This window comes from Notamacropus eugenii, chromosome 2 (genome assembly GCF_028372415.1).
Source record: "Notamacropus eugenii isolate mMacEug1 chromosome 2, mMacEug1.pri_v2, whole genome shotgun sequence".
NCBI lineage: Eukaryota > Metazoa > Chordata > Mammalia > Diprotodontia > Macropodidae > Notamacropus > Notamacropus eugenii.
In genome coordinates, this window is record NC_092873.1 from 232,260,729 (window position 1) to 232,288,429 (window position 27,701).

The 27,701-nt window shown below is 35.2% G+C and overlaps 1 protein-coding gene across 6 annotated transcripts in view; it reads right to left on the minus strand.

The window, feature by feature from the left end:
- PLAGL1 (PLAG1 like zinc finger 1) overlaps window positions 1–27,701 on the minus strand; it is a 145,994-nt gene that overhangs the window by 105,006 nt on the left and 13,287 nt on the right. For 4 of the 6 annotated variants that reach the window (XM_072643506.1, XM_072643510.1, XM_072643505.1 and 1 more), the window contains exon 2: window positions 2,242–2,364. The exons of the other annotated variants lie outside the window; for them this stretch is intronic. The gene's annotated coding sequence lies outside the window, so the exon portion shown is untranslated. The remainder of the gene's footprint in view (window positions 1–2,241; window positions 2,365–27,701) is intronic. 6 annotated transcript variants of the gene reach the window in all.

Sequence of the window (27,701 nt, forward strand, 5' to 3'; positions counted from 1 at the left end):
TTCAAACATATCTGAACTGAGATAATCCTTCATTTTAATGCCTCATTTGGTGCCACAATTAGGTTTCAGCCACATCCATGAAGTTTATATTTTACTGGTTTAAGATGGTCACAAATGTCTATAACACTTTGGTCTTTCAGTAGAAAATTGCATTACCAGATCTGTAAAAATTAAGCTATTTACTGAAAACTTAAATTCATATGACATGATGTTAATAATTTTAATAATTTTTTACTCACTTTTAAAATTCTAGTGGAGGGGGGAAAAGCTAAAATTTAAGACTTAGTTATTTTGGGGGGGTGGGTTCTCCATGTCATTACAATTAATATAGTCCTACCTGTTCTCAAGGAAAACTAAACATTTGCCAGTTATTTCTATAGTATCTTCTCTCTGACACACCTCCTAATTTCACAATTAACATATGCTGCCAAAAAGCAGCAGTGTTTATTAAGTATACGTGGGGAGGTGCAATTATTTAAGTGTGTTTAGATGTATGTATAACATAAGGGCTGGTTAAGAGTTACAACAATTTACCAAGTAAGTACCTCAAATTCCTTTAAACCAGTTCTTCCACCAAAAGGACGCAGGCAGTTATAAAAATAATAATAATAAGAGTTTTTTATAGCACCTACTATGTGGTAAGCATTATTCAAATATTATCCCATTTGATCCTCACAAGAACCCTGAAATGTAGGTACTATTATTATCCACATTTCACAGTTGAGGAAACTGAGGCATACAGAGGTTACATCATTTGCTCAAGGTTACACAGATAGTAAGTGTTTGAGGCTGGATTGGAAATCAGATTTTCCTAACTCCAGGTCCATTGCTCCATCCAAGGAATCAGCTAGCTGCCCCATCATCACTCAAAAATCATTCAAAGTTGTTGGATGCAGTTTAGGGACTACTAGCAAGGTTAATATACTTTCTACAAGCATTGGTGATTATCCCCTCATACACACCTCCCCACCAAATGCAGCATGATATAACAGCGAGAATCCTGGATAAAAAATCAAAAGGCCTGGCTTGAATCTTAGCTCCTGTATTAAGGCAAGTAACTTAACTTGAAACTGATCGTCAGTTTCCTCATCTATATAAGAGTAATCCCACTCACACTACCAACTTCACAGAGTTGTTCTTGGGAGCAAATGAGAAAATGTATGTGAAGTGCTTCGAAGCCATAAAATATCACATAAAATATTTATTGGTGTGTGTGTGTGTGTGTGTGTGTGTGTGTGTGTGTGTGTGTCTGTGTGTATGTCCATGCACTACAGAACATATGAGCAGTTTATTAGATTTAGGATAAAAAAAGCAGAATGTACACTTTCTTTCAACAAACAATTTAAATTAGTACCACAAATTGTATTTCAAAAGATTTGTTAAAATGCTTTGTTATTATTTTCTACAGAGCTAAGAAAAGATGATAGCATCTAACTGATTCCATAGCAGAAAAGGAATTCAGAAATCTGCAAAGTCTTCTTATACTTGGGGCACATTTTGCCCTATGAACACACACATTAATAAACTTTCAGTTCCAGCTCTGGAAATTACAACCCAATTGTGCAACTATGAGTAAGTAATTGCCTCTCTCAGCCTCCATTTCCCAATCTGTAAAATGGGTATAATAATATTTTACTACCTAACCCAGAAGGTTGTTATAAAATAGGAGTTTCATATCATCTAAAGCACTTTTTTCAAGTGATCTGGAATTATTACATTAACTGAGTTGTCCAGATCCATCTGCATCAGAGAGACAGAGAGAGACAGGGAAAGAGAGAGAGAGACAGGGAGAGAAGGGAAGAGAGGGGGAGGAAGGGAGAGGGAGAAGGAGAGGGAGAGGGAGGGAGAGGGAGAGGGAGAGGGAGAGGGAGAGGGAGAGGGAGAGGGAGAGGGAGAGGGAGAGGGAGAGGGAGATGGAGAGGGAGAGGGAGAGAGATCTCTATTAGTCTCAAGAGAAATGTGCTACTCCCTAACTAGATACAAACTCCCCAAATAATCCTCTTCTCACATACTCCTTGAAGCAGATACACATGTCATAAAAACACAGAAGCACACACCTATACAAAACACATTTTGCACTATTAGCAGAAGCTAATTATTATGCCAGTAAATTTTAAGCCCAGAAGGTCCAAAGTTTTTCAGACAGCATATGTGAATTAAGTGGAAAAAAATCAAGCTCCTGGCAAAAATTAAGTTCTTAGATCAGATTCCTCATTGAGGAAGAGAATTTCCACACTTTACCTTGGAGTTCTTGTGTAAAGGTTCCATTTTTTGATTTTCATTCTACGGCATGGTTGCCTCCTGGCTTAAAACATACACAAGTCATCAATCGCTGCAGGATGAACTCACAAATCCAGTTTCTCCCTGAAGTACATAAGAATAAGAGTTTAAGATAGTAACCTGAACTTGGATTAAAATTTGTGCTCTCATTTTTTAGCATGAAATTAATTTCCTGGATTCCAAATCTTGTTAGTTTACATAGTTGAAATTCCTATATCTAATGCTGATGAACTGTAGAACTGTTTTGAATTTTAGATACATCATGTTCTCAGACATTAATTTGATTGCTCCAAAATGGATTACATTTCTTCCTTCCTCAAAATGTATTACTGTTCTTAGGACAGTTGAACCTGGTTAGTCACAGGAGATCCAAGCCAGCAGTAAAAGGAGTGGATGAAGGCCAATATCTGACATAAGCACCACGGATAGCTCCTCCAACAGAATCTGATACAAATGAGGTCTTTCTCTCCAGAAAGGCAATTCCAGAGTAGTAAGTAGTTTAATTAATAAGCCCCACACCCTCCAAACAGATTCTGCTCCATTTTAAAAAGCCAGGTCTCTTAAAATATATCTAGCTGCTTTATTCTGTGCAAAGGGAAGGATGCAAAGTCATAGCCTTTGTCCTCATTCACCCAAGATCTCTCAATCATAGACTTTTATGAGTAATGCCATGTATAGGTTTGGAATCTACCTTGGATCTCCTCCATTTCACTCTCCATTCCATGAAAGTCAATCGACAGAAAGGAAAAATAAAATAGGAAGATGACTGGTTTATAAAAAGGAAGGCTCTCAAACACAGTATATCAGGAATCTATGCTGAGTAATTTTGGGTACTATGTGGGCAGCCACCAGATAGAGATGTTTAGCCAGGAGGCTTCTAAACAGGCTGAAGAATGGGTCCACACAATGACAATACAGTAGGTAAAGAAATCAATCCAAGAAACACATTTGAAACAGGGGGATACACATAGGATAAAGGTCAAAGGATGGAGCAGAATATATTGTGCTTCAGCTCATGTAAGAAAGGCAGGAGTAGCAATCCTAATCTCAGACAAAGCAAAAGCAGAAATAGATCTAATCAAAAGGGATAAGGAGGGAAACTATATCCTACTAAAAGGCACCATAGACAATGAAGCAATATCATTACTAAACATGTATGCTCCAAGTGGTATAGCATCCAGATTCTTAGAGGAGAGGTTGGGGGAGTTGAAGGAAGAAATTGATAGCAAAACTATACTAGTGGGGGACCTCAACCTCCCCCTCTCTGAACTAGATAAATCCAACCTTAAAATAAACAAGAAAGAGGTTAAGGAGGTAAATAAAACTCTGGATAAGGTAGATATGATAGATCTTTGGAGAAAATTAAATGGGAATAGAAAGGAATATACCTTTTTCTCAGCGGTACATGGAACATTTACAAAAATTGACCATGTACTAGGACATAAAAATCTCACAATCCAGTGCAGAAAGGTAGAGATAATCAATGCATCCTTTTCAGATCATAATGCATTAAAAATTACATGTAATAAAAGGCCATGGAAAGAGAAACCAAAAATCAATTGGAAACTAAATAATCTAATTCTAAAGAAGGATTGGGTTAAAGAAGAAATCATAGAAACAATCAACAACTTCATTCAAGAGAATGACAACAGTGAGACAACGTACCAAAACTTACGGGACACTGCAAAAGCAGTTATTAGGGGAAGTTTTATATCTCTGAATGCTTACATAAATAAAATAGAGAAAGAGGAGATCAATGACTTAGGCTTGCAGTTGAAAAAGCTAGAAAAAGAACAAATTGAAAATCCCCAAGTAAATACCAAATTAGAAATACTGAAAACCAAAGGAGAGATTAATAAAATTGAAATAAAGAAAACTATTGAATTAATAAATAAAACCAATAGTTGGTTTTATGAAAAAACTAATAAAATTGATAAACCTTTGGTTAATCTGATCAAAAAAAAGAAGAAGAAAACCAAATTACTAACATTAAAAATGAAAGGGGTGAACTCACCTCCAATGAGGAGGAAATTAAAACAATAATTAGAAACTACTTTGCCCAACTTTATGCCCACAAATTCGACAATCTAAACGAGATGGATGAATATTTTAAAAAATACAAATTGCCCAGATTAACAGAAGAGGAAGTTGAATACTTAAACAACCCCATCTCAGAAAAAGAAATTGAACAAGCCATCAATGAACTCCCTAGGAAAAAATCTCCAGGGCCAGATGGATTCACAAGTGAATTCTATCAAACATTTAAAGAACAGTTAATTCCAATACTACATACACTATTCTTGAAAATTGGGGAAGAAGGAGTCCTCCCAAATTCTTTCTATGATACAAATATGGTTTTGATACCCAAACCAGGAAGAGACAAAACAGAGAAAGAAAATTATAGACCAATTTCCCTAATGAATATAGATGCAAAAATTTTAAATAAGATTTTAGCAAAACGAATACAGCATCTTATCACGAGATTAATACATTATGATCAGGTAGGATTCATACCAGGACTACAGGGCTGGTTCAATATTAGGAAAACTATTAGCATTATCGATCACATCAACAACAAAGCTAACAAAAACCACATGATTATCTCAATAGATGCAGAAAAAGCTTTTGACAAAATACAACATCCATTCCTACTAAAAACATTGGAGAACGTAGGAATAAAGGGAACTTTCCATAAAATAATAAGCAGTATCTATCTAAAACCTTCAGCAAGCATTATATGCAATGGGGATAAGCTAGATGCATTCCCAATAAGATCAGGGGTGAAACAAGGTTGTCCATTATCACCACTATTATTCAATATGGTACTAGAAATGTTAGCTGTAGCAATTAGACAAGATAAAGATATTCAAGGAATTAGAATAGCCAAAGAAGAAACTAAGTTATCACTCTTTGCAGATGATATGATGATTTACCTAGAGAATCCCAGAGATTCAAGTAAAAAATTACTTGAATTAATAAACAACTTTGGCAAAGTTGCAGGGTACAAAATAAACCCACACAAATCCTCTGCATTCCTATATATTAGCAACAAAGTTCAACAGCAAGAGATAGAAAGAGAAATCCCATTTAAAGTTAGGGTAGACAGTATAAAATACTTAGGAGTCTACCTGCCAAAACAAACCCAGGGACTATATGAACACAATTACAAGACACTTTTTGCACAAATAGTCAGATTTAAGTAAGTGGAAAAACATTAGTTGCTCATGGGTAGGCCGTGCTAATATAATAAAAATGACAATTCTACCCAAATTAATATACTTATTTAGTGCCATACCAATTAAACTATCAGACAATTACTTTCTAGAGCTGGATAAAACAATATCAAAATTCATTTGGAAAAACAAAAGGTCCAGAATATCAAAGGGACTAATGAAAAGAAATGCTTGGGAAGGTGGCCTAGCGCTACCAGACCTTAAACTGTACTATAAAGCAGCAATTATCAAAACCACTTGGTATTGGCTAAGAAACAGAGAGGTAGACAAGTGGAATAGACTTGGCACTCAAGATGCAGTAGGCAAGGAATATAGCAACCTTCTGTTTGATAAACCCAAGGACCCCAGCTTCTGGGATAAGAACTCATTGTTTGACAAAAATTGCTGGGAAAACTGGATAACAGTGTGGCGGAAATTAGGCATAGACCCATACCTGACACCGTACACAAGAATAAAGTCCAAATGGGTACATGATTTAGGTATAAAGATTGATACCATGAATAAACTGGAGAAGCAAGGAATAGTGTATTTATCAGATCTATGGAGAAGGGAAGAATTCTTTACTAAAGGAGAGATAGAATGCATTATGAAATGCAAAATGGATAACTTTGAGTACATTAAACTGAGAAGTTTTTGCACAACCAAACCCAATGCAACCAAAATCCGGAGGGATGTAGTAAATTGGGAAAAAATTTTTACAGCTAAGCTCGGGGATAAAGGCCTCATTTCTAGAATATATAGAGAACTGACCCAAATGTATAATCATACAAGTCATTCCCCAATTGATAAATGGTCAAAGGATATGAACAGGCAATTTTCAGAGGAAGAAATTAAAGCTATCTATAATCATATGAAAAAATGCTCTAAATCACTATTGGTTAGAGAGATGCAAATCAAAACAACTCTGAGGTACCACATCACACCTATAAGATTGGCAAACATGACAGAACAAGAAAATGATAAATGCTGGAGAGGATGTGGGAGAGTTGGAACACTAATTCATTGTTGGTGGAGCTGTGAGCGCATCCAACCATTCTGGAGAGCAATTTGGAACTATGCCCAAAAGGCTACAAAAATGTGCATACCCTTTGACCCAGCAATATCGCTACTAGGACTATATCCCCAAGAGATCATAAAAATGGGAAAGGGTCCCACATGTACAAAAATATTTATAGCAGCACTCTATGTAGTTGCCAAAAACTGGAAGTCAAGGGGATGTCCATCAATTGGGGAATGGCTGAATAAATTATGGTATATGAATGTAATGGAGTACTATTGTGCCATAAGAAATGATGAACAAGAAGACTTCAGAGAGGCCTGGAAGGACTTATATGACCTGATGCTGAGTGAAAGGAGCAGAACCAGGAGAACTTTATGCACAGCAACAACCACAGTGTGTGAGAGCTTTTTCTGGTAGACTTAGATTTTTGTAATAACACAAGAACTTCTGAAAAAAAAAAAAAAATCCCAATGGTGGACCTCAAGGCAAAATGCCTTCCACACTCAGAGAGAGAAATATGGAAGTCACTCACATAATGTAGCAGATCATGTTTGTGTATGTGTATCTGTTTGTGTATCATGTTCTGATTTGTTATACGGATTCTTTCATTTATCTTAGTCTGACTACATAGCATGACTATAGTGAAAATATACTCAATAGGAAAGTATATGTAGAATCTATACAGAATTGTATGCAGTCGTGGGGAGGGAGGGGGGTAGTGGGGGGTGGGTGGGGAGGGATAAAATCGCAATTGTATGGCAGTGATTGTTAAACATTAAAAAAATAAAAAAAATAAAAAAAAAAAGAAATCAATCCCCATACTTCCCTTTGCAACTGAATCTTACGCACTTAATATCTTAACCAATACTGACTGTCTTGTTCCTCTTCTATTACCCCCTTAGTATTTCTGCCCGTTTATGAAGCTTCATTTCAGTAAGCTAAAAGGCTTAGAGGTCCATAGAGAAAGAAAGCTGGAACATCTAAGAGCTATGTAAATAAAATAGAGGTCAAAATGGGGATATATGGCTTCTAGAGCTGTATCCTAATGAGATCATAAAAATGGGAAAAGGCCCCACATGTACAAAAATATTTATAGCAGCTCTCTTTGTAGTGACCAAGAACTGGAAATTAAGAAGATGTCCATCAATTGGGGAATAGCTGAATAAGTTGTGATATATGAATGTAATGGAATGCTATTGTGGTATATAAGAAATGATGAATAGGCGGACTTTAGAAAAACCAGGAAAGATTTATATGAATTGATGCTGAGTGAAGTGAGCAGAAACAGGAGCACACTGTACACAGTAACAGTCACAGATGACTGATTTTGATAGACTTAGCCCTTCTCAGCAATGCAAGGACCTAAAACAATTCCAAAGGACTCAAGACAGAAAATGCCATCCACATCCAGAGAAAGAACTACGGAGTCTAAATGCAGAGCAAAGCAAACTATTTTCTTTTCTTTTTGGTTTTTTCTTTTTCATGGTTTCTCCCATTCATTATAATTCTTCTATACAACATGACTAATGTGAAAATATGCCTAAGAGGAAGGTATATGTAAAGCCTATATCAGATTGTAGGCCATTTTGGGGAAGGAGGGGGAAAAAATTCAAAACCTGAAAACTAAAAATAAATAAATTAACAATAAAAAATCTTTAAAATGGAGATATATGGAAAACGGAGTTAGCACAAAAGAGACAAGAGTTTAGGAACAATCTATATAACAAGACTTAAAGGAAAACAAATCTAGAATTACTGCTTTAGAGTTCCATGCTATTAAGCTCAAAGAAAAATAAAATCTAAGGTGTACCAATTGACCTCTATTAATTTAATTACCGGTAGTAATTCATCAAAAAAAGAGATCATTTTTCTGTTAAAACTTTGAAACCAAAAAGTTTATAAATGTCCTAATGGAGCAAAAGTACTAAAAAGGCAAGGAAATAAGTAGCAAGAGCAACCATGGCACCAACCTGGTATTCAGGAATTATTTCCAATGATGGTGTGAGCCTGGAGGTCATGGGGTGGGTAACAGGTACTACAGATGCCAAAGTGTTCAAATCAAGAAAGTAGATACAGGAAGAAACCAAATATGAGCAAGGCTGACCAAGGCCAAGTGGTAAAAATTAAACAAAGGAGGGAGAAATGACTGGGGTAATGTTAGACTTTATAACCTTGGAAGTCAGAGAATCATAGAATTTCAGATTTGGAAAAGAACTTCAGTGGTGATTTAGTCTTGAATAAGAACCCCTTCTACATCATTTCTGACAAGTCACCAGCCAACCTCTGCCTAAAACCTTTAAGTGAAGAGGATTCCTACCATGTCTACACAGCCCTTTATTCATTTAGTTTTAATTCCTAAAAAGTTTTTCTTTACATTATGCTTAAATTTGTCATTTGCAACACCCACAAATTTTGCCCTCTGAGGCCAAGCAGTACAATTCTAATTTCTCTTGAACACAATAATTCTTCAAATATATGAAAATAACAGTTATATTTTCTAAAGTGTTCTCTTTTCCAAGCTAAACATTCCCTGGAGGTTATGTCCTTTCTAATTCTGTCTATGGATTCTACAAGAACTAGAGCTTGAGAACTTGAAACTAATGGGAAGGAAGACTGAATATATAATGCACAGCTACTACAGCCACTCCTACAAAGTTGCCACAGTGAGGACTCCAAAGGTTCTTTAGAAATAACCATACTTTGAGGTGTTATTGTATTGCTTTAGCGTCAAATTTTTACCAAGAGAAACATTTCCAATTTTACCACAAATAATAACAGCTAACATAATGGTACTTTACATATATATTTCATTTGTTTCTTACAATCTTCTAAGGTAAGTGTTATCATTATTCTCTTTTTTCTAATAAGAAAACTGAATCTGAAAGAGGCAAGAATTTAGGATTAAGGTTTGACTTAGGGTGTACCCAGGACCATACAGCTAGTCAGAGGCAGGTTTTAAACTGAGGGCTTCCTCATTCCAAGTCCAGCATTCTATCCACTATGCCACCTAGTTACCCCATCAATATAAAGTCAAGATAGGTAATTTATAAAAATATTTTTTGGCAACATAACTTTTCTATACAGGTGAGGTACACCTCCCAAATTCATTATAATTTTTGGTAATATCAAAGAAATTTGCAAGTTTAGTGAAGTACTGTTCTCTCATAACTGCTAAAAGTTGAAACAAAATTGTAAAAATCAAGAAAAATATAAATGATCATCAAATAAATTTAAATGATCACCTAATAAAAGCTATATTTTCATTAGCATGGAGATACCCTACCACCTAGATCTTTACTGGTTTCTGCAGGTGTACATATTTTTCTAAATCTCAAACTGACTCACAAACACTGTTTTTCCCACTAAGCCAGTCATCTGACTAGTCAACCTTATTAGTCATACATGATGGAATATGGAGGAAGGAAGCATGGATAAGAATGATGAAAAGTGTGTATGTGGGGGGGAAGAAATCATTGTTATTGCTCTCTTAGGATTAATGTAGCAGTAAAGATGACTCTAGGAGTTTCCAAGATAGACAAGGGTTGCTAATGATAATGTTTAATATAAAATTTTGGAATAATCTCTTTGTTCTCTCTGAAGTAAACTCAGAGAGTGCCTCTTCCTATGTCAGCAAAAGCCAGCCAAGGCCAACTCTACACTCCTTAAGGAGACCTTTAACCTATGACACATATTGAATAATGAGTCTTTTGTATCTTATTATCTATAGACACATACTATGTTGAATAATGGGTCTTTCCTTTGTATCTTATTATCTATAGACACATACTATGTTATGACATATCTTGAATAATGGACACATACTATGTTATGGGATATTAATGGTAAAGAAAAAATAGGCATCCTGGGTTTCTATTGAACATTGTTTGCCCTTTCCTGCATCAGTTATCTGTTTGAAGCAGGAAGCCTGCCACTTACTAGTGGTGGGATTTCCTTACCACCTGGGACACATGTTTACCCAGCTTGGAATCTCAAGACCTGACTGACATTGCTTTGTTAATTGTCCTGTCTTACTGAATTTATGATTTGCTTAATTAGAAGAGTTTCTTTCTCACGGCAAAATGTACTTAAGACAGATGATTTCTGTACTAGGTAGTCAGAGTCACCTCTGACTCCATAGCGCTATGTAACTGTTTTCTTTACGGGGAATTGATCAATTAATTAATTAAATAATAAAATGTATGCATTTAGCCATGTTGCCTTTTCTTAACAAAGTTTTCAGGTCAACACTAGATATCACGGCTCCTTGAAGTCCTGCACAGAGGTCATGTTTTGATGTTACGAAACATCTTCTAGACCATATATGGATAATCTACACTAAAGATCATCAACATGTAAACAACTGGAAGTTGACGGTTCTTATAATGAAAAGTTAAAACTTCAAAGCCACTCACATTTTAAAGAAACTTTTCATTACTTTAAAATAAAATTGTACTTAGAAATATAATTTCACTTAAAATACACTGATCTATCTCAGACATAAAATAGTCTCATAATCAAAGTTTATAGATTCAGATGGTGAAGGAACCCAATTTAACAAATAGCAGAAGGAAAGAGCCTTGAAAATTAATGCTAATCATGACCTTTCGAAAGAGATAGCTAATCACTTATTTCCTGTTTTAAAATTCACATAATCTGATACCATCATTTGCCATTCAAAAAATTTTGAGAGCAGCTTCTTCCTCTAATTTTGGGTAATTCCAATACTACGATTCTGTGCAAAGTATTTTAAGATGAAAGCAAATGCTTTCTGATACATCCAAAGCTACGTGATGTCTATCTATCATCTTTCAATTCTTTTTGTTTCAGCACTTGCTAATTAAGTTTCTATTTTTATTTGAAAGGATTGGGGGGGGAGGGTGTGGAGAGAATGAATTGTTTTTCTTTCTCCTTTAGAGCATTTTTAAATGGCCTTTATCTTCCTCTTTTACTTTGCTCATATTTTCCTGTACTCTCTCTTATACAAACCATTTTTAATCTATTTCCTTTTCTTTCTTCTGTGTAACTACTTTATATTTTGCTTTATTCTATACACTCTTCTACCTGTGCAAAAAAAATGTGTATATCATAATACTCTTATGGCAGAGTAATTGTGGAAAGTGAGAATGGTCAACACAGTATTTTTATCTTCCTGAGAAGGGAAAAAAAATTACATGACTTCTGAAGGTTACCCTTCAAGTCTTGAGAACCAAATACATAGGATCAATATAAATCAAACCTCTAGTTATTACAATTGATTTAATACACTAAAAATAACTTACAACCAAAATGCTCTTGAAGTGCCATGATGATGAGGTATGGAATTAAGAAAAGTTAAGTAAACTGCCTAAAACCTCACTAGGTTAACACATTTATAGGGACCCAAGAAGCACTGACTACTAAGCTGGTTGTTTTCTCCAGATTTCACAGAACTTTTACTTCACTGATGTAGTTACTCCCTTCACCTATATATCAAAGCCCGAGAAAATCTTCAAGAATTGTTGTGGCCCAAAACACTCCAAAAATCCCCTACTGGATGGCTAATCTTCTAGTGATGAATCTCAATCCTAAATTACTTATGCTTATTCTTAGCCGAGAATCTATTGCCAGATCAACATCCAAAGTATTTACAGCTTACTAAGATATACAACATTTAGAATTAAGGCAGCCAATAGTGAAGGAGTTAGTATAATTTGGTCTGAAGGAGACTAATAATGGTTTTAAAAAAACCCCTAATTCAAAAAAATTACTCGGCTAGATGTAAAAAAAAAAAAAAAAAAAGCAAACAAACCCCAACACTTGAATATATATACAATATTTTAGGTGAGTAAATATCAATAAAATATTTTTTCCTCAGTAACACACATAAAAGAAACATAAATCATCTGAGGGAGGGACAGGGAGAGAACAGTTCTTTTAAATATCCTTTTCTTGAACAAGTTTAAAGGACCATATTTCGTGTGTTACTGTGAAGCTCACAAGCTAAGATATGACTAAAAAAAAAATCTGGGGTGGATTTTCATTAAAAAAAGGAAAAATCTATGTGGAAATGTCACTCAAACTTTTGTCTTTGGTTAAAAGAACCAAAATTTTTCCTCTCAACAAAAATTTTGCTCTAAAACCTTCCAAGAATATTCAAACTAAGGTCTTACAAAAATTAAACATTTAAGGACTGAAACACAGTTTAATTATTGCTTTTGCAGATTCCTTTAGAGTTCAATTTTGTTTTTTTCTTTTTTTTCCTTTATTTTCCCTTAGAAATCTAATTCATTCTTCAGTATCAAAGGACATATTATTCCCTTTTCCCTATCTCTATTCTTCCCCCTCTACTACTCTTCTCCCATATTAGTCATTAATAATCTAAGGCTCTTCTAGTAGGGGCAGGGATGGGGGAAAGGAAACCTATGGAGGAAGGGATAAAGAAAGTTGGCAGAAGTAATTTTTGCCAGATTAATTGCAGTGATATGCAATACAATAATTATCCCTTAGGAAACCAATAAAAGAAGGCTACATACTAGGAGTCAGGAGATGATAGGTACTAGAGGGGTGACTTTAAACAAATCACCTCAACTCTCTGAACAACAATTGCCTCATATGTTAAAATAGGAATAGGCAGATGGCTGGACTAGATAATTACTTAAGGATCTTTCAGCTCTAAGGTTTAAATTTCTGTAACTACTGGAATTACAGAAAAGGTGCAAACAATAACAATTCCCAAAATTTCTGTTTTAACAAAGTAAAATAAAAAGCATGACAGAGACAATCTAATATTTTTAATTTCTTCAAAGAATGTTACAATTATGTAGATGAAAGTTTAAAGTTCAGAATGGCATACAAAGTCACATAACACCAATACCATTAAAATTACATTTGAAAGGCAGACCCCAGGATTGCATAGCATTAGATCTGAAAGAAACGATATCTGGCTTTGGGCTGTTTTTACAGATATTATACATTTATAGACAGGTTGAAGGATCTTTAGCCATTCAGAAATTTCGCTAAATTCTCTCAGACAACTTCAATCCATCTATACACTCATTTGAAATGGCACATACAGGTTACAATAAAAGTTATTTTTTCACACTAAAACAAAACAAAAATCTCTCCAAGTTCTAGAAGTCAAAAAAAGCAAGCCACCACAAGTTATTAGGAAGTTAAGAGTAAACCACGCATAGTTCAAAGCTGCAACTGTTTTGGAAATACCAAGGTAATAATACAGTAGAAAGGAAAACTAGCTGCCTTTTATTGGCTTTACAAATACTGTATGCATACGATGTTTACTAGTGAAACCTATTCTTTACGTAGATTACAAGCTAAGATCAAAAATCAGAACTGAAAGGAACCTTAGAAGCCATGTACTTCCCTCATTTTACAAATGAGGAAACTGATGTTTTTAGATGTATTTTGAAGAATAACAGGAAGATAATGAAATAAAAAGTTACAAAGGAGCCTGGTTCCTTAGCACCCTAGAAAATGTTACCAGAAATGCCAAAAATAAAACAAAATTGCCAGAAACTTTTACAAGAAAAATTAAAGCTCACCAAGACTACACTGGGTAAAATCTTTGAAAAAAAAAAACTAGTAAGCAAGAGAAGCAAGGGAAAAAGTATCAGAAAAAAACTCATCTTGAAATAATATCAGAAGTAATATCATAAGAATGAAAGAACTGTGAAGAAGTAGTCAAATGGATAACATACTCATCTCTAGCCCTCTTCCTCAGCTGCCTGTCGGCCATCTTCAACTGGAATTTCAAAGTCATCTCAAACAACTGTTTGAAACTAAATGCATTATCTTTTCTCCAAAATACACTTCCCTCCTAATTTCTGTTTTCATTCACTCAGCTTAGCAACCTTGGAGTTATTTTCCACATCTCACTTTCACTCACTCACACACAACCCATCTTACAAGTTGCCAAGTCTTGTCGGTTCTATCCCCACAATATAGGTAGTTTCCACTCCCTTCTTTCCACTCACACTACAACCATCCTAGTGCAGGTGTAAATGCCCTTCGCCAGAACTATTTCAGTAGCCTTGGAATTGGTCTTCCTCAAGTCTAACTTTCGAATCCATTTTTCATACAGCTGCCAAACTGATATTCCTAAAACATATGTATGGCCTACTTAAGAAGCTTGAAGTGTTCTCTACGGCCTCAAGGGCAAAATACAAAATTCTGTGTTTGATATTTAAAGACTTTTACAATTACTGCTCCAGTTTCTTTCTAGAATGATTGAATTTTGCTTCTCCTTCTACCTTCAGGGGAACAAGTTAGTTCTGTGAAGTCTGGCTTTGCTCCAAACCAAAAAAAAAAAAAGACACAAACCCCTTCTTTTTAACATCATTTAAAAAATATTAGCTATGACAATAATGCATGAAAAAATTAAATGACAAATAGGTTAATATAGTATTTCTGTTAATTAAATAACTATATCTAGAAAATAAGGTAACAAATTGGAAAGAGGGGTTGGGTATAAGAAAAGCCCCCAAATCATTAGCATTTTAACATACCCCTAACAAAAATCAAGAAAAAAATGATAGACAAATGCTATTTACAATAGTAAAATGTATTCCATCTAAGATACAAATAAATTATATCTATAGAAAAACATATAGATAAATGGTCTAAAGACAGTAACAGGCAATTCTCAAGAGAAGAAATCCTGATTATCTATAGCTATCCAATATGTGCAACAATTATTTATAACCACTCTTTCTAGGATGGCAAAAAACTGGAAATTAAAGGGATTCTCATCAATTGGAAAATGGTTGAACAAATTGTGGTACAACAAACTGATACAAAATTACTGTGCTGTAAAAAAAAATGAGGAAATAAATTATTTCAAAGGGACATGGAAAGAAATTAAACATTTGCCTGTTTACAAATAAAAAATACTAGAAGGAAATTACATTGAATGAAATTGTGGAGATTAAAATGCTTTCTATCAGACAAAAGGAAAATATTCTAGAGACAATATATATAGTTAATAAAATAGAAATTAAAAGATGGGCAGCAACAAAGTCCCAGCTGTCCTGTTTCTGCTTATAAAAATGATAGAAGTGAACTCTATTAATAAATGTCACCAAAGAGAGACATTCCACAACTTAAGAACGCTCTGTAGAAGGGACATAGATAAGAAAGGAAGTGAATTTACCAAATTTGAATTATACCAAAATGAAACAAGCTATACATAGTATGGAAAATGTCTTAGCTCAAAAATAACTTTACAGTTAAAAAAAGGTATTTAAAAAGAGGGTCAACCCTTAGGACAGTAATTAATAGGGCTGAATTTCCTGTCATATGAAACATCTTATTATTTCTACAAGGGTATGGTACTTGCAACTAGACATAGCAGAAGTTCATAATTTCGTATATAATCCCCATTTTTGTTGTCCTTTGTGTATTGAAATATTCTTGTCTGTCAGTGTTTATTGAGTTCATGATAACAAGTCTGTTTAAAGAATATCTTGTAGAGTTACAGGTTCATGAGCCAATAGTTTTTAACAGCTAGTATGTATATACCACTTCTTCAAAGTATTGTACATCTATATCCTTAGATGTTACTATAATTCCCATTATACAGGTGAAGAAACTAAGGCTGAGAAAAAAAAGTAAATGGCTTGCCCAGGGATACACTGCTAATAAGTGTCTGAGGCAGAATTTGAACTCATTTCCCCCATATCTTCCCCATAATCTTGCCCACTATGAAACCTGGCTCCCTTCCAACTTTTAGAGCTTGAAAAAGATTTTCTAGAGATTACCTAGTCCCACCTCTTTAGCATACAGATGAGGAAACCAAAGATACTGTGTTTTGCTCAAGGCTACACAGGTAACCATTCTGAATCAGAATTCAGTTGTTTGCTCCAAAATGAGTGCCCCTTCTGCTATGCCTTCCTCCAATGGATATAACCTTGGTTCCTTGGTTAAATATACATGAATCCTATTTTGAAAAAAAAAATCCAATCTTTGGTGTTCCACTTGTCAGATTCTCTAGAGATTTCTGAAGACCATAATAATATTAACTAATATGACAGCATGTAATAGAATGATTGCTATCAAAAGCCTTAAAAATACTTTTCAGCTGTGGTTTTCCAGATGAGTATGACTCACTTCAAAAAAAGTCAAATATAAACTGAAGACATTAATATGAGGTTTACATTTGCCATGACTTTACCAAAAATACCATCACTGGCAAAATGCTGAACTTATTAGGAATCAAGAAAGGAATTGCAGGTACAGATTTTTTAACCCCTCAAGCAGGAAGTTGGGGAGAAAAAGGAAAAGAAAAAGTAAAGAGAAGAGAAAAGAGGAAAGGAAAAAGGAAACCCAGAGGAAAGGTAAGAGGATCAAGCAGGAGGAACAGGCAGGAGTGACTCCATAGAGCTTGTCTGCACCTGCTCAGAAGTGGAGGAAGAGAATTAAAATTTCCAAAAGAACAGAAGCCCACTCCTTCTCCCTCCAGCCCACCTGAGGCACTGACTGTACAGTTTTTAAAAGAAGATATGCAAAACTTCTAGAAGCTAGTTGGCTGAATGGTTCATTTAAGCAAATATTCTCTTAATTAAATAGATGAAACCTTCTTTGAGGGTTCCTCTTGTGAAATGAGGTTAGACACTTAAAACATAATCCTTTCAACCTGCATAACACTGTGCTTTACCAGTGACCTCTTAGGTATGTTTGCTTGGTTTAGCATTCATTTTTTTTTTGCTCTCTAAAAATCTCAACATTTCCAGCTATGCTTTCAGTTTTAAAAAAGAAGTATTTAAAACTGGATCAACCCTTAGGACAATAATTAGTAGGCCTGCATTTCCTATCATATTAAGGTTGTCTCTTATTATCTCAACAGGAGGTACTTATTTTGTTTGAAAAATAAACATATGTCATACAACAAACACCTAGGGGAGGAAACAAATTGGAGGATATGATGAAATCACCCTTCAAAAACCTCACTAACCAGGTGTTAAAATTCAAAAATTTAGGAATGACTGCTCCAGGGCTTCTAAGAATTCAACTAAAGATCTCAGTAGGTTTCCCATCTTATTTACACATTATAGTTGTATCCTATTAACCAATGCCTGTTACCTTTCAGAGTTAATCATTTATCTACCTGAGGCCTTCTGTGCCAAAGGATGAGTGAAGCAAACAGTTGACCCGTAAACCATTAACCTCTCCTCTTTATAGTTTGTCTGGACCTATTTCTCTGGCAGTCACCCTTTTAAAATTCAACCTGTAAAGTGTTCCAGGGAATGAAAGACATGAGACAAAAATATGATGCAAAACGAAAGCTATGACGTCTAAAAGACTTAGCTTCTCCTTAAAAGCATGAATTGCAAAAAAGATAATAAAAATTCGTGGTCTCGTACAGATAGAGTGCACGAAGAATCCTTCACTATCTTTAGAAGTTGAGTTTCATTTTATTTTACATGTTTAAAGGTTTTTTTAAAGAATATTCACTAGTATTCTGAGACCTGATTTTATTAACGAGAGAGTAGATTTTTTTGAGATATTTTTCTTTGAACAATTTTTTAAATAAAAATTTCCTTGGAGAGATTTGGTAACACATTTCCAAAAAGGTCTGTCTTTTGATATATTGTGAAGATCTACCGGGCAATCACAACAACTAAAAATACAATAGTATTTACACAAATGAAAATGAGGTTCAGATGATAGTATGCAAGTGAGGTTAGATCTTCTCCTTTAATGCCTGTCACCAGAAAGACCCTCCAGATTAGGGGCAAAAAAACACAGGACAGTATGACAGTATGCAATCAGCTGTTGCAGCAGGCAAAAATCTATCAATAATGTTTTTCTTGTTAATTTAAACTGTACATGAAATAAAATTCTTAGCATAAATATCAGTCATGTTACATTCTCGCAGAATTCATTGTGAAAAGGATCCTCTTAGCCAAACTTATTCATTTATATCTTTGACTTTCCATTCAGAAAGTGAGTCTACACATGACAAAATAATTATTTCATTATCCTGAAAAGGTTAAATTTCCCTCATATTGCATTGCCTTTTTAATATCCCAGAATTCTTGAGGTTGGTAGAGGCATCAGCAAAATTAGGTTCTAGTTCTAGCTCTGCTATGTTTCTTTTGGGGGGGGGGGCAGGAAGGAGGCAATCTGGGTTAAGTGATTTGCCCAAGGTCACACAGCTAGTAAGTATTTGAAACCACATTTGAACTCAGGAGTCCCCTTGACTCCAAAGCCATTGCATGACCTAGCTGCCCCATTCTGTGTTGTCTTAAGCAACTCCCAAGCTCTACAGACATTCAATTTTCCTTCCTACAACATAAAAATAAAAATGCCCAGTGAAGTAATCAACTACTTGACAAGGCTGTTTTATCAAATAATCTGAAAGTGTTTGGGAAAGTACAAATTATTATACAAATGGAACATATTATTAGTTATCTACAGATTATAAAGTTCCTTTCCCAGCATTAAACAAGTTCTCCCTCTCCCCCCAATTTCTACAAATATTTTATCAGATTTCTCTTTTTTTTTAACCATGATGATATGATTCTGTCTGCCTGGGTGAAGATCTCACAGGACAGGAACTGTTCTCAATTTTATAGCACTCTCCCAACCTTTTAAAGGGCTCTTATATCCCATGAGGAAATTTACAAAATTTACAAGTATTACTATTACTATCACCATCTCTTCTTTTTTATCTATTCAACAAAAATCCATTAGTTCAGGTTATCTGAGTAAAGAAAACAAAAAAACTCAAGTTAGAATAACTACAGCCTATGGAAAACTTTTAAAATAAATAAAATGTCATTACTGTCAAATACTGGAGGGGCAGGATGGTATAGTAGAAGGAACAATGGCCTAAGAACTCGAACAGAGTTTTAGTTCCTGCTTGGCCACCACCATAAGCCTCAGTTATCACATCTGTAGAATGAGAGCTAGCCTGTGATTGTTAAACAACTTTCCAGCTCCCTAATTACAGGGCTAACCCTGACCAAGATTAGCCAAATGCAACCAAAGAAAAATTCTGCCTTAAAGAAATATGATTTATATCATATGAAAGCACTGTATATATAACATATAATACATATAATACATACATAATAGAAGTCTTGACATATTAAATGGTTATTTCTAAAGTACTTTAAAATAGTTTGATTTCTTAATTAGGTAATCAATTCTTTGACATCTTATTTATACTTAGTAGACACCTTCTTTAAAGAATAAATTTCTCCCCACCTCATTTATCCAAATTACCCAGAATTCCATATTGGTAAGATTTTACTAGTCATACACCAAAACTCCCATTTAAGGAGCTATGTGATCCTTATATACTATTATTGTATGTACAGACTAATCTGCTGATACCTGGGCATTTAGAAATTTTAAGTATAAAAACTGAAATCTTAAGTAATTTTTTGATATTAAGCACAAACTTGTATTAGCAATATATTTCAAGCCCTAGAGAAAGTAGTTATTCAATGACTCAACATAAACAATCTGAAATAAAGTATAAGAAACTGGATCTATGAATTTCTTGAACTTTTCACTGTGTGTATATTTCTATATATATGTATGTATATATACACATATCTATCCACATGAATGGATAGATATGTATGTATGTGTCTTCTGTCTTTATCTTGGGAGATTACATTTCATTTTATTTTCTTCATCCTGCTTGTTTTTACATGAAATTTCCTGCATTACTGCTGCATATATCAGACATTTGCACTTTAAAAAATTTTAATTTTTTTATTTTTATTTAATTCATTTTTCCTTTGTAGCTTAACTTTAAATTTTAATTTAGTCTGTTATTGGCTCCTCTTGAGGAAGAATTGTCTATACTGAGTTTTTAATTTTAATTTTGCATTTAGTGAATTTTCCTTTTATCAATTTGATATACAATTTATTTTTGAAGTACACTTTCAACTTCTTGCTATGCTATTTTGTTTTCTTCACAAGATCCCGAAAGTTATCAGTTAGGCTACATGAAGGGGAGGGGATGTATGATTTCCCATTTCCCTCCCCTCTTCCAGTTCAATTAATACCATATAGTCAAAACATATTTGTTGATGTAGTAACAAGGTGTTAATACACAGGATGCTTCATAAAGTATAAGCACCTCTCTGGTTGTGCCAGAAGTGATAGGGCTGACAGCACTGAAAACTGGGCAAACTTCTGGACATAGTCAACATAGGTCAAAAGCAGCAGAAAGTGGAGGCAGGAACTCCAACTTAAAAACCAGAAGTTTTAAAGCTTTACTTGGGAGACTCGCCCAGGAACCTTCAGGCTGATTTCAAATCCCAAGTGTTTAATCCCTTTTGAGGAAGCCCCACATATTTTATGGGCTTTTCTGAGTTTGTTTGCTTTTTTAAAAAACCAAATCTTTTTGTCCCATCATCAGGTGAGTTTGGAACTCCATTTGATTACGTATAACATAGAGAAAATTTTTCATCAAACAAATGAAAGAAAATATTGGGGATTAAACAGATAGGTTTGATTATATTAAAATAATATTTTGCAAGAAAAGAAAAATGAAAAAACACACTAGGAAAATATTTGTAATAAAATATATTACATAAAAGACCAACAGATTTTTAAAGGAACTAATATGTGTATACATAAGGCACATAAAAACATATATACTGTATATATGCATACATACATATGTACGTACACACACAGACACTGCCATGGAGGAATGAATGGTAAAAGAACCTGAACAGATAATTTTTTAAGAAAATACAATTCACACATGACACAATGTTTTAATTCCCTAATAATAAAATACATGTAAAATCAACAGGGGGGGAGGGCAGGAGAGGGAGAATAAGCATTTACTAGCATCTACCATGTTCTGGGCACTGTGCTAAGCACTCAGGATCCAAAAAGACACAAAAGTTACAACAATGTAAAAGATCACTAAAATTCTGTGAACTCTGATCCTCTGAAAAGTCAGAAATTCTCCCTGCATACAGGTAATAAAACATACCTCCTTTTGCAAGAAATGATCACGGGCTCAGTTGTTTTGATATATATCTTATCCTATTAAACTGGGGGAAAATAGCAAAAATTTATTTTAAAAAACTAAAAATAAAAAACCTCAGTGTTGATAATACTGCAGGGATCTTAAAACCATAGATTTAGGGGCTGGAAGGGACCTCAGAGGTCATCTGATACACCCTCCATATAATGAAACTGAAGACTAGAAGAGATAAATGGACTTGTCCATGATCACAAAGTAGTAAGCGGCAAATTCGGGTCCTGTTGTTCTAAGGGTAGCTAAGTGGTACACTGCATAGAGTGCTGGGCCTGGAATAAGTAAGACTCATCTTCCCGAGTTCAAATCTGTCTTCAGTCACTGACTAGCTGTGTGACCCTGGGCAAATCACTTAACACTGTTTGTCTCAGTTTCCTCATTTGTAAAATGAGCTGGAAAAGGAAACTCCAAATGGTGTCATCACAAGGAGTTGGACACAATTTTAAATAACAACACATTATTCTAAATCCAATGTTATTTCCACTACACCAGGATATAAGATAGTAAAAGTGGAGACTAGTAAATACTTTGAAGGAAGCAATCTGGAAAATGTATAAGAGTAATAAAACTGATCATACACTTTAACTCAATGATCTTATTGCTAGAACTTTGTCCCAAAGATATTATAAAAAAGAAAAAGGATTATATATATTATATTTTATATAGAATACTAGTATGGACAGTGCTTAGAGAATGCTAAAGAGTATTAAAATAGTAAAACTTTGCATTCTTATAAAAAAGGACAAATAAATACTAAAAGGAAATATTCAAAGATGCATATGAAATAATGCAATCAAGAGCAACTGAATCAGAACACCATACATGCTGTCTACAACGCTATTTTTTAAAGTAAATATAATGGTATTTCCTATGGATTTATAATGCAACCTTTTTGGTTGATATTTCTTATTTGATAAATTCAGTTACAGTAAATACATGTGTAACTACTCTGTTTCGACTCTTCTACAAAGGCTTACAGAAACTTTCATTTTCTTTAAAAGGAGAAAATTTAGGAATCACAGCTGTAGCTGTCAAGCTATGAGGTACTTTGCTCTAGGGAGTCAGGGAAAGTGTGCTTTTTAACATGAGTCTATGAAGTGTTTGCGGAAAAGACAGAAAGAAGGCAGAAGAAATTTCCTTCTTGTTGGACCTATCTTAACTGTTATTTTATGAAGAAATTACATCATAAAGAGAATATCATAAGTAATAAGTCTGGAAAGAAACTTAGGAATAATGGCTTGAGAGAAGCTAAAGAGGTTTTATTTTTTTTCCTGTCAAAGCTGGAGATTAGCTGGAAAAGACAGAGAAAAGAAGATGGAGGGGATCTTCTTTTTTATCTTCAAAAAGATTTTGTTTTCCTGAATGAACTAAATAGAATAGGACTGTTCTCAAGAGTGAAGATAAGTCATCTAAAGTTACAGTGAAGTATGGAAGTGTCTCTAGCTATGATTTTTCTCATAGCTAAAACACTGTAAATACTTATTTGTGTTCCTTATGATTAATTTTAGTATTAACTTGCATATTCAGTAACTGTAATATTGCACAGCAGTATTCATGATTACTATTTAGAAAGGAATCTTCTCCAGTTGAATAAATCAATAATATTTGATGAAGCAATCACGCAACCAAAAAGCACTTAATGGAGGAAAGGACTTTTAATGCAGTAAAGGATTACCATGTTCCAGGAATTGTAGGGGGACACAGAGAAGGGATGGTACTAAGGAAAGCAAAAACAGTTTGTACCCTCAAGAAGCTTATTTTTTAAAGGAGGGAAACAACATGTAAATAATAAGTACATATGATTTAAATACAGAATAGATGAAAGTAATCTTAGAGGGGTAAGAATACAGCAGCTGGGGGTCAGGGAACTACCAAAAAAATGGCAGCTACATGACACAGTAGATACAGCCATAAACCTGGAGTCAGGAACACCTCAGCTTAAATCCTCCCTCAGATAATTACCATCTGTGTTAACCCTGGGTAAGTCATGCAACCTCTTTATGCCTCAGTTTTCTCATCTGTAAAATGGGAATAATAGTACCATTTACCTTCCAGGATTATTGTGAGGACCAAATGAATTAATATTTATACAGCATTTTGTAAACTTTAAATTACTATAGAAATTCTAGCTCTTGCTGCAGCTGTTATTCGAGCTATATCTTAAAGGAAGATAGGGATTCCAAGAAATACAGATGAGGAGGGCAAGTATTACAGACATGGGGGACAGCCAGTGGGAAAAGATGAAGATAGGAGATAAAGTGTCATGTAAGAAGAATAAGTAATAGGCCAACGTAACTGGTTCATGGGGTGCTCAAAGTATAAGACTGGAAAGGTAGGAAGGGACCAGGTCGTGAAAAGTTTTAAATACTAAGAGAGGACTTTATATTTGATGCTGAAGGCAATAGAGAGTAACTAAAGTTAACTGATAAGATGCTAGATGGCAAAATGGATAGAGTGCCAAGCAATCTTCCCAAGTTCAAATCTGGCCTCAGACATTTATTAGCTGTGTGACCCTGGACAAGTCACTTAACCCCGTCTGTCTCAGTTTCCTCATCTGTAAAATGAGCTGGAGAAGGAGACAGCAAACCACTCCACTATCTTTGCTAAGAAAATCCCAAACAGGGTCACAAAAAGTTGGCTATAACTGAAATGAATGAATGACAAAAACAAACGTTTATTGAATAAGGAGGTGATGTGGCCAGACCAGTTCTTTAGGAAAATCACTTTGAGAGCTGAGAAGGAGATTTATTGGGTTTGAAAGCCCTGAGAGAGGGAAACTAATTAGAAGGCAATTTTGAAAGACTAGGCAAGAGGTAAAGAAAGCTGACACTAGGTTGGTGGCTGTGGGACTAAAGTGAAGGGGAAATATATGAGATGTGAAAGGAGAAACAAGAAAATTTAGTGGCTGATTAGATGTGTGAGGTGAGAGAGAAGTCAAGAATGACACTGAGATTTAGAGTCAGGGAGGATGGTGACACCCTCTGAAGTAATAGGCCAGTACAAAAGAGAGAAGAACTTGGTGGACATGTTGAGATGGAGATACCTATGAGACAAACAATCCAAGATATTCAGTTGGTAGTGGGTGATTAGGAATTAGAGCTCAGGAAAGAAACTAGGGTCAGCTATATAAATCTGAAAATCATTTGCATAGAAAGGACAATTGAACCTATTAAGAACTGAGGAGATCATTAGTAACTTTGGAGAGTGCAATTTCGGTTGGATGATGAGGTCATATGAAAGAGGGTTTAGAAGTGAGTGAGAGGAGAGAAGTGGGAGCAGTAAGTATACATGGCATTCTCAAGTAGTTCAGCCACTAAGGGGAGACGAGATATCAGAGATGGTAGGAACAAAAGAGAGATTTTTTTTTTAAGGATGGGAGAGAAATAGGTGTGTTTGCAGAAGGCAGAGAAAGAACTAGTTGATAGAGGGAAAAGACTGAAGATTAGAAAGAGGTGACTGTAAGGATGATCTTTTGGGACAAAATGGATTAAGTTTGCATGTACAAGGGCTGACCTTGACAAGAATAAAGGCCAACTCCCCATTAGAGATTGGAGTGAAGGAGGAAATTTTGTGAAGTACAAAGTAAGGTCCTGAGCTAAGAAGGTGAGCTTGGAGGGTATTGTGGAAGACCTGAAGAGAGGCAAGAAGGTTTGGAATAGGGCTGAACACCAGAGATATGTTGAAATTTCATTAAAGGAATTATAAACTAATTGAGGAAGTTAAGTAGCACAGGGGATAGAGTTCCGGGCCTAAAGTCAGGAAGACCTGAGTTCAAATCCAACCTGAGATACTTTTGAGTTAGATGACTTTAGGTAAGTTATTTAACCTCTGCCTCTATTTCATCATCTGTAAAAATAGGGATAATAACAGCATTTCCTTCCCAGGGTTGTAACATGCTTAGCACACTGCATGGCACATACTAGGTGCTGTATAACTTCTGGCAGCTAGGTGACACAGTGGATAGCGTGCTGGGCCGGGAGTAAGCAAGATTCATCTTCCTGAGTTCAAATCTAGCTTCAGACACTTACTAGCTCTGTGACCTGAGGCAAGTCACTTAACCCTGTTTGCCTCAGTTTCCTCATCTGTAAAATGATTTAGGGAAGGAAATGGCAAACCGTTTCAGTATCTTTGCCACAAAGAGTCAGGCATAACTAAAACAACTGAACAACAATATAAATGCTAGCTACTATTATTATCATCATTAATACCACACTAGATCTTAGAATGATGAGATGAAAACTAGGAAGTCAGGTAGTAGCTAAAGATGGACTGAGAAGTGTATTTAGGGACCCATGAAGCTATATTACACAGTAGAGGTCATTTTCCTAACCTTGCTATCTGGTATAATCTTGTATGTCTGTGAGTCATGGAGCACTACAGTCACGGAAGAATTAAAAACAAATATCACCCAGAGGGCAAAGGAGAGGCACATGGTGGGTGTAAGTAAGCTATAATACTATAACAAACAAGGAATTTCCCAGAACTATAATACAGAATGTCATTAAGGAAATATAAATCACAAAAGAAAATGGGCTGGTCTTTGAGGAATGACTGATAGAAACCCCAACTACTCCACTGGTACCTTCACAATAGCAGAAGAAAATGAGGAAAGGTCTTAGCACATTGGCACATAAGGTGGACATCCTGGGGCAAACTTGAGGAAAGACATATAAGCCTTAGACAGGAGGGGCAAGAATGGATGCATTGTGACTGGTGTGTGTGTGTTCCTCCTTTGTTGCCGAAGACAACCATGCCATCAGAGAAATGATGACCTGACTTGCACTTGACTTTGTTTTGAGTGAGGGAGAGTTATACAGGTCACCAACCTCACTTCTCCTCCAGAGCCATCTGAATCCAGTGACCAGATATTCATCAGGATGACTGGAGATGACCCAGGAGGAGGCAATTGGGGTTAAGTGACTTGTCCAAGGTCACACAGCTAGTGAGTGTCAAATGTCTGAGGTGAGATTTGAACTCAAGTCCTCCTGATTCCTGCCCTGGTGCTCTATCCACTGCACCACCGAGTTACCCCTGGCTACTGTGACTGGAATTGTTAGAGAATATCTATTAGATCATAAATACATATGAGCATAATTTTTAAAATTCTTCCTCTATAATTAATATTTGAGAGTATTAAGCTGGAGGTTTACTCCATTTGTTCAGTTTTGGTTGTATATAGATGAGAACTTTTGTGCTGGTCAGAATGCTATAAAGGACCAGAAATTTTGTGGCTCGCAGGTAAGTATAATAAAGGAGGACTGTAGCACAAAGGTGAAGACAAAGCCACAAGGTTCATTCAGTCCTTCTGTTCTTGACTCTAGAATTATTTGCATGGCAATCATGGGGCATTAACCAAAGTCAAGGGGAGACTCTTGATTCCATCACCATAAAACTCTAGTGAAGTTTTTATTGGTTGGAGAATCCAAAATGGATCTGAGGGTTGTAGGCTGACTGACAATTAGGATTTTGGCAAATATAAAAAGGAATTTTCTAACCCCAAATTAGTCAGTACCACAGGAAAAAAAAACCTTAATCTTTCTCTGGTAATTTGATGGTTTTTGCTCACTGCACTTGGTTGGGTATAGGAATTCGTAGCCTTTCTTGCCAGCAAGTGAACTCACTAAACCCTGGATCCCAGCAAATGGTAGTAGAGTTCAGTAAATTGCCTCTGAGGGGATGAATAGTAATCATATGTACTACAGTCATTGATAATATGGTAACATGCAGGAGAACTTATCATTTGCAGTAATGAAGATTTTTCCTTATCACTTAATTTGCTATGCTTCCATATTAAATGTCTCTTGCTTTGAGTTAGTATGTTTCATGACCTTAAAATGATAAACACATTGGTATGGGCTCATGAGTTATGGCTTTGAGTGGGTGTTGATTCACACAGTATCTTGAACAAAGTTACTTTGTAAGGATTCTAGTGTGACAAGGGTGCTGAGTGCCAAAGATGTTTGTTGTAAACATTAAGTGTATAATAAACATAATGAATTTAATTTTTTAAAAGATGGTCTTTGGCTCAAAGATCTCATCTTATTATAGGTAAAAAATACATAGACACAATTGATTATGTGTGCGTGTGTGTGTGTGTGTGTTCGTCCTTCATTGCCAAAGAAGACCAAGCCACCAGAGAAATGATGACATGACTTGCACTTGACTTTGTTTTGAGGGAGGG